Source organism: Protopterus annectens, chromosome 7.part0, assembly GCF_019279795.1.
Source record: "Protopterus annectens isolate FY-2018-M chromosome 7.part0, PAN1.0, whole genome shotgun sequence".
Lineage (NCBI taxonomy): Eukaryota > Metazoa > Chordata > Ceratodontiformes > Protopteridae > Protopterus > Protopterus annectens.
In genome coordinates this window covers 1,641,604,176-1,641,618,166 of record NC_056739.1, presented here as the reverse complement: position 1 = coordinate 1,641,618,166, position 13,991 = coordinate 1,641,604,176, and positions in this window count along the sequence as shown.

The window sequence follows — 13,991 nt, the reverse complement described above, 5'->3', positions numbered from 1 at the left end:
GGTAAGTGATATAGACTGGCTTACACACTGCATGTCTCTAAATACTGGTCAGATAACTGATGAATGACCATAAAACACAGAAAGGTAGAACACACCTGTATATTTGCAAGGAATAATCATATCAGATTGCATGATTAGTAAGTGGACTACATCTAAGTATATTACACAGGATACATTTAGAAATAAGTCATGCCTTGATACTAGTGTACATTCAGTTGCACTTGGTTGTGTGAGGAATTACATCATGTATTTGCTGCAAAGGTTTTTGTGGGACAAAGATGGATGTCCCCCTCCTGTTTTGTAACAGTGCATTCCAGTGAGAGTCAGGGTCCAGAATAATGTCATATCTCATGTGTGCAGTTTCTACTGTGAATGTCATAGACTGATTTACTGCATTTCAACTAATTTTCCAATTTTTATACTTTTTTTTCCTTTTTTGTGGGGTGGCACTGTTTGTGCAATGTGCTGTTTAGCATAAATGGCTTGGGCTGTGCACATTTCATTTACACGTGCAGTGGCAGTGCACAAACTGCATAAATGGGCTACCCATGTAGCAGACAGGACCCAGACAGCCACACATATACACAAAATACATTCAATTAATACTATTGGCCATCATGCAAACACATTTCTCGGCAGACGCACTGCAGCACAATGTGTTTGGGAGATTGTAAGTGATGTTGCAAATGTAGAAACATGTAGAATGCTGCAAATCCAGAAAGTGTGCACTCCAAGTAAGATCGGTATCTGCAACTGGCAAGAAAACATTATTCTACATTGGTTTTGATATGTGATAGGCAAGGCTGGCATTCCTGGACAGTTTTTTTAGATTCCAAGCTCAAAGATGGGGTGTGCAAGAGCCCAAAGTGTTTGCTGGTCTCCTTGTCAATGAACATGGGCCCAGGCTTTTGCAGAGGAACTGTCATGGCACAGAGTACAAGGCAGAGGCATGGAATAATCTGTCTGGTGCTCTGACTAGTGCTATTGGCATCTCCCACACTGATGGACAATATAAAAACCAATACACAGACCTCAGGATGAGGAAGACAGATGCCATCAACTGTTGAATCAAGGAGAGTAGGACTGGGGGAACTCCAAAGATGTGTAAGTGTCACTGACAGACACCACTTGTCAAAGTTAAAAGCTGGATACAGTCAGGTCTGGTAAGCTTAATGGTATTCTGTTGTGTTCTGTTTTTTCTGTAACCATCACAGACCAGGCAATGAATGTGCGAACCCATGTCACTAGATTATCACAGATGCGAGATGCATGTTTTATGTATGCTTCCAACAGTAGGGTTATTTTAGCATTAAAAAGTTATGACTCATTTATTTGTTGCTTATACTGCTGTTTCAAACTGAGCATTCATTTCTTAACTGTAATAGGGAAGTATGCATGCATTACTCTGGAGGGCAAAACAACAGTTCATTATTACAAAGTAGTCATAGGCTGTGCCTTCAAAATCCACACTTCCCCAATATATTAAATATATATATATATATATATATATATATATATATATATATATATATATATATATATATAAAATATGTTAAGGTTTCATCAGTATTGCAATGTAACATCAGAGCTATAAAGCAGTGTTACCACTGGCTTGCTGTAAACTGTAATCAGTACATTTGGTCCACTCATATGTGCAGTTCATACACACATCAAGGATTGCTTTCAATATAAGACCCACATATGGATAAATAAACCAATAATAACAACAAAAACACACAACCCCCCCCCCAGACAGTCATAAGAAAAATACTGTACATAGCAGCATGACAGAATAGGATTGCACATTAAGATTGTCCTCCTTTGTTCATCTGAGTCAGGCAAGCAGCAAGCAGTTCCACATGAATAAGAAAATATATTTCTACATCAAAGAATAAAAAAAGAAGGTATTGCACACTTATCAGCTGAGCTATGTATTGTGAGTGAATATTGACTAAATAATTGTTGGCTGGTATCAGTGTTTATAAGTCTCAACACTGTTGGGTAGAAGGTGTTTAAAAGAAAACCAATTGCTGCTGAAACAAAACCACCAAAGAGAAAAACAGGAACTGGATGCACTCGAGTTTATTCTGGTACCTCGGCTTACACAGCCTTCAAAGGAATAACCTTCCACAGCAAATGCATCTTTTTATATACAAAATTCCTTAATTAATTAATTGAATAATTGTGCAATTACAACATTCACACTATTTTTGAAAAAGGGACCATACATTTAAATACTGATATATGGACAGAAGGGAATATTAGTACTGAGACAAAGTATGTAATACACAAAAACACAGTTTTTTTAAAAAAATATACTAATGCCTCACAATTCAAATAGTCAAGTTCATTTCCAAATTTAAGCCTTTTGGTTTTAAGGTACCAAAATTTAAAATGAACATACTTTCCAATTTTAACAACTTATGTAAAAAATTCCCAGTATTATAAGTATCAGGTCTGGCCAATGCACAGAAAAACAACGTATCCAATTCACCATTGTGTGTATTGTTGAAATGCTCAGAAACTGGGCTTTCCATCCTAACATTTCTAATATCACCCATGCGTTCCATAATCCTAAGCTTTAACTGACGTTTAGTTTGCCCTATATAATATTTAGGTGGAGTGCACCCACAACCAATTAAATAAACAACCCCACAAGATTTACAATTGAAAGTTTCCAAAGCCTGATATTTTATGTCATTTATGCAACTACCGTTCAAATTCATAACTTTTGAACAAATTCTACATTTACCACAGTTGAACATACCTTTTTGGGATGAAATCCCATGCTGCATGTTCATCCTAGCTTTTGATTTAAACTTCAGCTTTTCTTTTAAATTAGCATACCTACCAAATGAAAAGCATACTCTATTGGGAAATAGATGGCCTATTTCGTCATTCTGACAAACATTCGGCCAGAGAAAGTCTACTATATCCTTCAGGATGGGAGAGAATAACGAATACTTGTTAACTAGAAAAATTCTGTTCTCATCATTCAAAAGGAATTTATTCACCCTATTATCAAAAGTTTTATGCTTATTCCTTAAGAATGAATTAGGATTAAGTAGTCTGTCCCTGCTATTCTTAATAGAAATCTCAGAATAACCTCTTTCCAAAAGCCTATTTCCAACCATCTTAAATTCAGATTCCAAAAGCTTACTATCTGAAGTATGCTCAAAAATGCATTTAAACTCCCCATAGGGAAGTGCTTCAATCAGATGTATTGGGTGAGCACTGGTTGCATGTAGAAAATTGTTAGTTGCAGTAACTTTTCTGTAAGGTCTATATTGCACTTTATTATTCGTATCCACATATAATAGAATATCTAAGAACTGAATAGTACTTTTATTCAAAACATAAGTAAATTCAAGACCAAATCTATTATTATGTAAACTGGCAACAAAACCATCAAATTCCATAATATTGCCAGTACATACAAAAATCAAATCGTCAATGTATCTATAATAAAGTGCAACATTTTTCTGAAAGAATTCCAGCCTATACAGAAAGTTAATTTCAAAAAAGGACATAAATAATATCGCATAACTTGGGGCAAAATTAGCCCCCATTGCGGTGCCTTCTTTTTGCAGGAATATCTTATCCTCACAACAGAAATAATTATGAGTCAATGCAAATTCTAACAATAAAATGATAAATGAAGTACGTGGGCCCTCCCCCAAAATATTGTGAATAGCCTCCAAACCAAAACTAGTTCTAATGCTTGTATAAAGGGCCTTAACGTCCACAGTAGCCCAGTAGCAGTTGTTATCCCATTGCATATTCTTGACCTTGATACAAAAATCATTTGTGTTCCTGATGTGTGAAGAAACATTGGCCAATTCTTTCTTAAGATGACTATCCAACAGTATCCCAATATGTTCAAGAAACCCTCCACAGCAAGATACTATAGGGCGACCAGGAGGATCACAGAGATTCTTGTGTATCTTGGGTAGGGCATAAAAACTAGGATCTCTTGGGTTAACAATGTAAAGTCTTTTCACATCTTTATTAGTAAGAAAGCCCAGTCTCTCGCCCCTCTCTAATAATTCCAAAAGGGCTCTGTTAAATTCTGAAACAGGATTACTCGGTAGCTCAACATAGACTTGTTCATCTGATAGTAAATCATAGACCATCTTTAAGTAGTGTGCTCTATCCATAATTACCCAGTTCCCTCCTTTGTCTGCCTGACAAAAAGCATACTTATCACATACAAGTTGCATAGCTTTCAAAGCACCCCATTCATTTTTCGTAAGACTGAAAGCAAAATACTTCTCCATAAACATTCTGTATTCAGTTTCTACTTTCTTAAGTAGAACATTCTCAAAAGCTTTCAAAATAGCAGAATTTTTGGGTGGACAAAAGGAACTATGGGTTGGTAAAACAGGAACATTAAGTCTACCATAACCTGTCATAAACCGCCCAGAATCAACTGCACAAGACTCTAAATCAAATTCAGATACACTCATGTCCCCCTCCAGTAGAGCAAAAGTGTCTAAATCATAATCGTATACAGAAAGGTCAAGCAAAGGATCATCAGAAGCAGTACAATAATCAATACAATTATCAGAAGTATTCACAATATTAGTTTCAGCATTGTTCAAGTTACTAAATGTGTCAGTGATGTGACATTTCTTTTTTTCAAAAAAAGCTTTTAGATACAATTTCCTACAAAAACGCTTTATATCAATTAATAAATCAGAAAGAGCTGGTATTTTTGTAGGCACAAACTTGCTTCCCTTTAACAAAACCTGCTCCATATCTGAAGTGACCAAAAAATCACTTAAATTGACAATATGTGTAGGACTATGTAAAGCACTTGAAAAATCAGAGTGTCCCAACCTGAAAGTCTCTCTAAATACAGTCGAAACATGCCCTCTTTCAATATCTTCTGTTGCGACCCTTGCTTCTTGATTTACATTTACTGCCTTGACGAAAATTCCAATTCACTTGCTCTTCCATCTCTGACTGACCGCTGGCGTCTTCCGTGTTCTCCATTCTTTCAAACGATACACTTTTCCTACTAGTACCCGTATCAGAAGATGAAACAGACGAGTCTCTCACAGATCTGAAGGCTGTGTAAGCCGAGGTACCAGAATAAACTCGAGTGCATCCAGTTCCTGTTTTTCTCTTTGGTGGTTTTGTAGAAGGTGTTTAAGTATCTGGTGGTCCTGCAGCAGATACTCCGATATCTCTTGTTCAAAGACAGTTGTGTAAACTAGCCATGTGCAGAGTGAGAGGGGTTACAAATTATTTTGGATGCACATTTAATGCTTCTTGCTACAAAGAGATCCTGGATTGATGGTAAGTTGGTGCCCATGATTTTTTCAACAATTCACACCACTCTCTGTAGCTTCTTTCTTTCTGCTATTGTACTGTTTCCAAACCAAAGTATGAAGCTACAGGTGAGAATATTCTAAACTGCTCCTCTGTAGAATGTGGTGAGAACAGTAGGTGAAAGCTTTGCTTTTTTGAACCTTCTGAGAAAGTGGAGGTATTGGTGTTCTTTTTGACCAACTGTTCAGTTTTCACAGTCCAAGAGAGTTCCTCGGAGATGTTCACCCACAAAAACAATGTAGATTTGACCCTTTCCACCTCTTTACCATTTGTCAGGAGTAGTGAGTGTGTTGTTGGCCTTTTCCTGAAGTCTATAAGGATTTCTTTTGTTTTATTGACATTCCGGTCAAGGTTGTTCTTAGCACACCAGTCAATCAATGAGTAGATCACATCTGTAAGATCTTTCAATTTCCCCTTTGATGAGGCCCACAACCGTAGTATCATCTGCAAACTTAATGATGTGATTGGTGTATTTTGCAGAGTAGTCATTGGTAAGGATGGTAAACAACAGAGAGCCTAGCACACAACCTTTTGGAACACCGGTGTTGAGTATAATGCATCCTGAGGAGTTGAGTATAATGCATCCTGAGGGGTTGTTGCCTGCACATGTTTTCTGCGGTCTGTTCATCAAGAAATCGAGGATCCTGTTGCACATGAGCTTGCTAACTCCAAGATACGCACGCTTTTCAATAAGCTGCATTGGAACCACTGTACTGAATGCCAAGCTGAACTCAATAAACAACAGCCTGACATAGTTGTTTGTTCTTGCTAGATAATTAAGTGAGAGGTGGAGTTCCATTGAAATGGCATCCGCAGTGAAACTGTTAACCCGATAAGCGAACTGTAGAGGGTCAAAGGTGGATGGTGGGTTTGCGAGAGATGCCTTTTGACTAGCCTCGTAAAGTATTTCATGACATTTGGAGTTAGAGCAACTGGTCTGTAGTCATTCAGAAGGATAGATTAGATTTTTTGGGGAGAGGGACAATACTCATCACCTTGAAGCAAGAGGGAACTTTGCCAAGAATAAGGGAAGCGGTGAAAATATCAGTTAGAACTGAGCATAGTTGATCTGGACAGCCTTTAAGTACTTTGAACAGTATTTTATCAGAACCAGCAGCCTTCCTGGGGTTTACCTTTGTAAGTTGATATCTCACTTCACTGGAGTTAAAGCTGAGCACCTGCTTCTCCTGGTCCATAGGTAGCCTTGTAGCAGCCATGTTGTTCTCTTCATATCTGCCAAAGAAGGAGTTCAACCCATCCAGGAATTCAATGCTGTCTTCATACTGAGGTGACCTAGATTATTGTCAGTAATCTGTCGTATCCCTTGGCAGATACTCCTGGTGTCCCTCATGTCTACAAATTGACTTTGAAATTTATTTTCATATTCCCGCTTGGATTCTTTAATGCTCCTTTTTGGGTTTGCTTTAGTTTCGCTGAGACCCTCCTGGTCCTTGGCCCTGAATGCTGCATTTCTTGCCTTCAGGAGATCATAGACTTTGTTGTTTAGTCATGGCTTTTGGTTTGCTCTGATAGTGATGCTTCTGATGTCAGACACATTATCAACACACTTAGTGATGTAAGCTATTATTGCTTTCATGTAATCATCTGTGTTGCCTGTTTGTCTGACATAGCTGCCTGTTTGAAAATGTCCCAGCAGGTACTTTAAAAATAGTCTTGGAGACATTCCAAAGCCCCCTCATGCCAAACTTTGATCTGTTTAATTGTGGGATTTTCTTTGATTAGAGTTGGTTTGTAGGCTGGTAGAAGCATGATGGTAAGAGGGTCAGAGCTTCCTAAGTCAGGTTGTTGTATTGCTCTGAAGCCACTTTTGATGTTGGAATATGCCTTGTCCAGAATGTTTGCACCCCTTGTATGAAAATCTACAAATTGATAGTAGTGGGGTAGCACTTCTCTCTGCTTGATTAAAATCACTAGCATCCACATATGTAAAGTCTGAGTTTTTCCTCTGCAGCTCACAGATAGAGTTACAAAGATTGCTCAGGGGCACAGTGGTGTTTGGACCAGGTGGAGTGCATACCACTGTTACATATATTCCATTTAGCTCTATAGGTACATAAAAAGGTCTGCATTTTAAGGACAGGAACTCTAGATTATCAGATCAATGTGAATTAAAACTCTCACAGTTCTTACATGATCTTTCACTCACATATATGCAGACTCTACCTCTCTTGGCCTTTCCACACAAAGGTTGACATCTGCTTGCACAAAAGAGTGTGAGGCCTTCTAGGCTAACAGCACTATCATTGATCTTGTTATGCAACAACATCTCAGTAATCATCAATAAACATGTATTTCTCACCTTATTTTTGTGTAGAGTTCCAGCCTCAAGTCATGCATTTTACTGTCCAGCGAGTGTACATTTGCTAGCAGTATTGAAGGCAGAGCAGGCCTATGAGGATTTTTCAGCTTTATAGCAATTCCAGCCCTGCAGCCTCTTTTTTCTAGTTCTCTGATATTGTTTCTTCTTCTGTCTTGTCCTGAGTGTTACAGAACCTTCTATGTTTTAGCCACTTTAAGGCATGCTGGGTTAAAATAAACACCCCCAAAATTTCTGTGAGTATAGTAGGTCCCAGGAACTTTGCTGACTGCAGGGAATCTAGCCAGCAGCATGAAACTGCCAATTGCTTAATTTCTGCACTGTATACCATCACGAGCAAGAATTCTTTAAAGAAAAGAAAGGGGGTAGAAGGAAAGTGGTGGAAAGGTGAGTAAGCAGGGAGAACTACAAAGTGAAAACAAGGCAGGAATGTGCAGGAAGGATGTAGGAAAGAACCAGAGCTATCCATTTCTTCCAGAATAAAACATACAAATGTGGCTGAATTTGGACTGTCAGCCCAGAAAGGGGGTGACCACAACACAATTTGTTGTATAGAGAATTGTATAGAGAATTTGAAATAATCATGTGTGTCATGAAGTCACATGTGTGAAATAAAGAGCTATGTATGGGACGATTTTTTTTTTTTTTTTTTTGTGGGATAAGTGCCCATTTTTTATTTTTTTTTATATATATTTGAGAGAGAGAGGGAGGAATGTTGAGGAAGGATTGTAGGAATTTTTGGGTGAGGAAAGCTGGGCAGGTGAAGAAGCAATTGCAGACAAACAAGACAAAAAAAAAAAAAAAAAAAAAAAGCAAGAGACAGGGATGGTGAAGGACACATGCATAGCCGGCCTTAGGCATAGGCCAACTAGGCGGATGCCTAGGGTGCCACTCTGGTAGGGGCATTTTTCTAGTATTTATTTCATGTAGGTAGACCAGGATGGGGGCACCAGGTAGTGTGGTGGGGGGCACCATGGAGCCTTTTTGCCTAGGGCACCAGTTGACCAGTTGAGGATGGGAAATATCAGTCCCATGCATGTTGCCACTGTTGACAGTGATAATCTAGTCCTCACACAGTGTACTGTCATCACTGTCACCTCACTTTGCCTCTAGCTACAGTGCCTGATGTCTGCGCCTCCTGCAGGTGCTCTGCACTAGGAGGGAGAGCAGGTGCTCCATCCAGCATAGGAGTGTGCCAAAAGTGTGATGCACAATCCTACTCACCATCCCTGGCAGTTCATCACTGGTGATAAACTAACTCCCTCCACCACTGCTCCTGGAAGGAGCCACAGGCCTGCCTTCCAGGTCAGAACTACCCAAGGGGACGGGTTGTGCAGGGGTGGCAGAAGGTGTAATACCAGACACTGCACTAGAGATGCTGGGCAATGGTGCTATAGTCAGTGGAGTAGGGGAAGGTGGATAGCCTGGGGCAGTCCTACCCTACTGTGCTGTAGAAAAAACAAAAAATAAAAAAAAACACACACACACGCACACAAATAATGTAATACCCCCCCGCCCCCAAACAAATTAACATAGTAAACACCAAAAAAAAAAAAAAAAAAGAAAATGGTTGGGGTGAGATAAAATGGGAAAGCATTAGTAACTTCATATACTTCATATATGACATACAAAGCAGTGATACAATTATTTTACTCTATTCTTTTACCTTTACTTTTAACATCACAAACTCCTCTAACAAGTTTCTTCCTTACTTTTAAGACTACCCTGTTTATAACAGAGGCACACTATAGTACAGATTGTAGCCACCAATCGTTGATGTGTGCATATATTGCACATGTGCATGTTCCAATTATCACAATTACAGATTAGGAAAATGATGCAGAAAACAACAGTTCAGCACAGGTACCGCTCCACAGATATTTATTAAGTGCTTTCATCTAAAATAAATGGCAGACTTCTTCAGAATAAAATTACAAAGAAATCACTGACTTTAAATTACACAATTCTCCCCACTCATTAGTCAAACACTCACATAGGGACACTCCCTTAATGCGCTCTTAAACAAAACTCAGTTATTTAAAACCAAGATTATATAAAACAATACAACAGATGTAAAATATGAAATGCAGAAAACAAGTAATAAATTATAAAAAATGCACAGATTTTAACTAGCAAAGGTCCCACGGACATTCTGTCATTAAGCCCAGGTGGTTCACAGGCATTGGTTTTAATCTGCCACTTCAACTCTTGATACTCCAGGAAATCATCACTGGTTCCCCCTCGAGGGCCCAAGTCCACATGGTCAATAGCACAAAACATAAACTTGTGAGTGGAATAGATTTTAATATGTCTATAAAGAGCGTTATTCTCATTTTTATGCCCTATATCATACATGTGTTGATAAATCCTTTGTCTGAAAGCCCTCTTGATCTTCCCCACATAAAAACTGTCACAGGACTGGCACAGAGCCACATATACCACACCCTTGGAGTAGCAAAAGTATTTTTAGATGGTTTAATAAAACCAAAATTCTTGATTTTAATTTTCTCCTTATTAACTATAAATGGGCACTGTGGGCATCTCACACATTTAAAACTCCCACTATTTATTGGCATAACAGAATTTTTCTCCAACAACCCCTTAAAAGAAATGCCCTTTTTGTAAACAATAGCTGGCTTGTTGCCCAATAGACCGGCAACTGTGGGATCCATTCTAAAAATTCTCCAGTATTTCATAATAATCCCTTTAATATCATTGAAGTCTATATTAAAGGACAAAATCAAAGCTTTATGAAATCCATCAGTTGCACTGGTGGCCCCCCATGTGAGTACCATCAATTTCCGAGTAAAAGTCAGTGATTTCTTTGTAATTTTGTTCTGAAGAAGTCTGACATTTATTTTAGATGAAAGTGCTTAATAAATATCTGTGGAGTGGTACCTGTGGTGAACTGTTGTTTTCTGCATCATTCTTCTAGTTTGCACAATTACAGATTACAAAAGGTCATTTGTGCCACTGCTATAGAGGTATAAAATTACAGTCCAATAATGATGAAAACATAACATTATTGCATATTTGGGAAGTGCAGTTTTTGAATCCTCAACCGAAGACTATGCTAAAATACTTCTTTTGTCCTACAGACTACTGCATGCATACTTTTCCTTTTACAGATTAGAGATGCATGCCTACTGTTATTTGACAATATGGCACCATTGCTTTGTGCTACAGACTAAGGCATGCATAATTTCCTTTACAGTTGGAATATGAATGCTCAATTTGATACATATGTGTGTTCCAATTATACTAAATTCAGATTACAGAAAGTCATTTGTGCCACTGGTACAGAAGTATGACGTTACATTCCAATCATGAATAAATAACAGTATTGCATATTTGTGAAGTGCAGTTTTTGAACTCTTAATTGATGACTATGCTAATATAATGTACTGTTCTTTTGTCCTGCAGACTACTGCATGCATGCTTTTCCTTTTACAGTTTAGAGATGCATGGCTACTACTATTTGAGAATATGGCACAACTGCTTTGTACTACAGACTATGACATGCATAGTTTCTTTTACAGTTGGAATATGCATGCTCAATTTGATACAACTCTATTAAATACCAACTAAGTAGTTCTTAAATTGTAACGCTAGAAAATTACTATAAAAATTATTATTAGTAGTACAATTCTGTTTAGACAGTATTGTTCTGATGCATACATACCATATGCTTCTCGCATCCTTGCTAGATGCACAGCATGGGATCCAGCATTCAAAGCTCTATCCTCAGCAGCTGTGGAAAAAAACATAACAGAACAGAACAGCATTATGAATACCAGTCTTGACTATATTCAGCTTTTAACTCTTACAATTACTCAATGAAATTGATATTTACTCATCTGTGGGGTGTCATTATCTGAAATTCTCCAATTCAAAGCTCGAATGTATCCTGTTTTCTCCACTGAAGGTCATCAAAATGATGGCTGCATTGTTCATCTGTGTGGGGGATATCTATTGCACTGATTAAGGCCCTGGCAACACTATTTCAGGCTTCAGATTTATATTCCGAGCTGGAATATTCCCACTGCAGCAAGCTCATGCTCTCTAACTAAGAGTTCAACAAAAATCTTGAACTCCTAGAAACTCCAACACTGCACCTGAAAGCACACACCCTCTTCAGCAACTAAAGACATGCCTGCCATAGCTCAAGCTCAATGTCTGGTGAGCATTTCCCACCAATTTCAGTTTGCATGGTGCTGTGTCCTGGCTATTCCATACTCTCATGCTTACTGAGAGTGCAGCCATTTGAATTTGCAATATTTGAAAACATTGTGCATCGCATACCATAGCACAAACACAGTAGGGGAGAGTGCGCACTGTTTGTCTGACAGTAAGTGATGTGCAACAGTGGCAAACAAAGTGATTTCTAGCTGATTAGGTATACAGGCACTTGTGTAAATGGGCTAGTCAATTTTATCATATATATGGGTCTCCTACACCTGCAGCTATTACAACAACAAAATTGAAAAAAAAAAACAGTTGTGCCTCTAGCACTTTATTGCTATAATCTGCACTCTCACAACAGTAAAACAAAACTTGCACACCCTGTACTAAAATCCTATACCATCTGCACTCCACCCCTACACTTAACTCCTACTGCCACGAGATTAGATAGATGGATATATGCTACCTTAATAGTTATTGTAAGGTTCTCACTGTTAACCACAGCACAATGCCAATTATTGTGGTCGTACGATGCACAATATTAACTGAATGCATCTGGTTCATATGTGTGGCTGTCTAGGTGCTGTCTACTACCTGGGTGGTCCATTTCTCCAGTATGTGTGCTGCTGTGCTTTGCACAAAGCAAGTAAGCACAGCTACACATGTTTATGCCAAGCAGCGCACCATGCAAATACTGGCAATTAAAAACAAATAAATAAAAATATTTTAAAAAGTATAACATAAAATAAAACAAAAAAATGCAGACTGTCCACAGCTTCGCAGAATGTGCAGATATTTGCATCATATATTTGGTCTTTTTCTTGTAAAATGGATAGTTTATTGTGAAATCACTGAAGATTGCAGTCAATATAGCATGGCGTATATATTTGTGTTCTGTACTTCATATCTCTCAAAAAATACATGCTTGCCCTTTTCCCTGGAATGATCCATACTCACTATACAGGTTTCATGGCCAGTAATACCAAGGTGAGCCACAAAACCTCCCTATGTGTGCTGCACGTCATTAATATTAATGATGTGAGATTGCACGATGCCACACAATGCGTAGTATTATGTACACAAACACACCTGTGTAGACTCTGTGCAGAACCTATATGGAGTTTATTGCATCCAACAGATAGTCTACACATTGTGGTAACCTCTATGAATCCCCCTCGTACAAAAGATTCAGTACCAGATTCCAAAACAGTTGCTCTCGTTGCAAGTCTGCCCTGATTCTGAAAGGCTTGCTCTCAGTGGAACTGACTTACTTTGGTTTAAGACTTATTTATAAACAGGCTTACATTGGGGGTCAAATTCCAAAAGATCTGCTTTCAGTGTAAGTGGTCACTTACACTGAGGGCAAGTCTTTTAAATTGGGCCATCACTGTTAAAGAAGCAGGATTTTTTATTGTAGTGCTTTACCCAAACAGTCACAAGTACAGTATTTTCCAAAGGCATTCATTACTAGATATCAATCAAAAGCTGCAGAAAATATCAGTATTAAAGGTACCCCTTGTAGATTGTAGTACCTTTGCAATCCTTCTAGGGCATTCATTACCAGATATCAATCAAAAGCTGCAGAAAATATCAGTATTAAAGGTACCCCTTGTAGACTGTAGTACCTTTGCAATCCTTCTAGATCCATAGCCACTTACCACATTTTAGAACGTGTATTGCATTACATTTCAATGAAGAAATATTTGTTTTCAGATATATATTAGTGTAACTATCCTCAAAATAAATTATTTTATTATTATTCAAGCTCTCTTATGACCCATATTAGTAAGACATGGCTAAACAATATATTATGTGCAGATGTACTTCAGAGGCATGCCACTGATATTTTTACTTAATACCACTGAGGTAGAGGATGTCCTACTTCTTGTCTTTATTAAGTATTCTGTAATAAGCATCTGCAGTGGTATTACTGCAGGATTTAGAGAGCCATACCAACAATTCTCCTTTACTACTCAATCTTCACACCATGTTTCCTTTATAGATGGTGCATAATTATTTTAGGATTAATCTGAGTATTATAAAGATGACAGGACCTGATAATCTTCTGTCTGGTTTTGCTTATCTTTCTGAATTCTGCCTTTCCCACTGCTTTTGCCACTGCATAGCTAACTTGTAT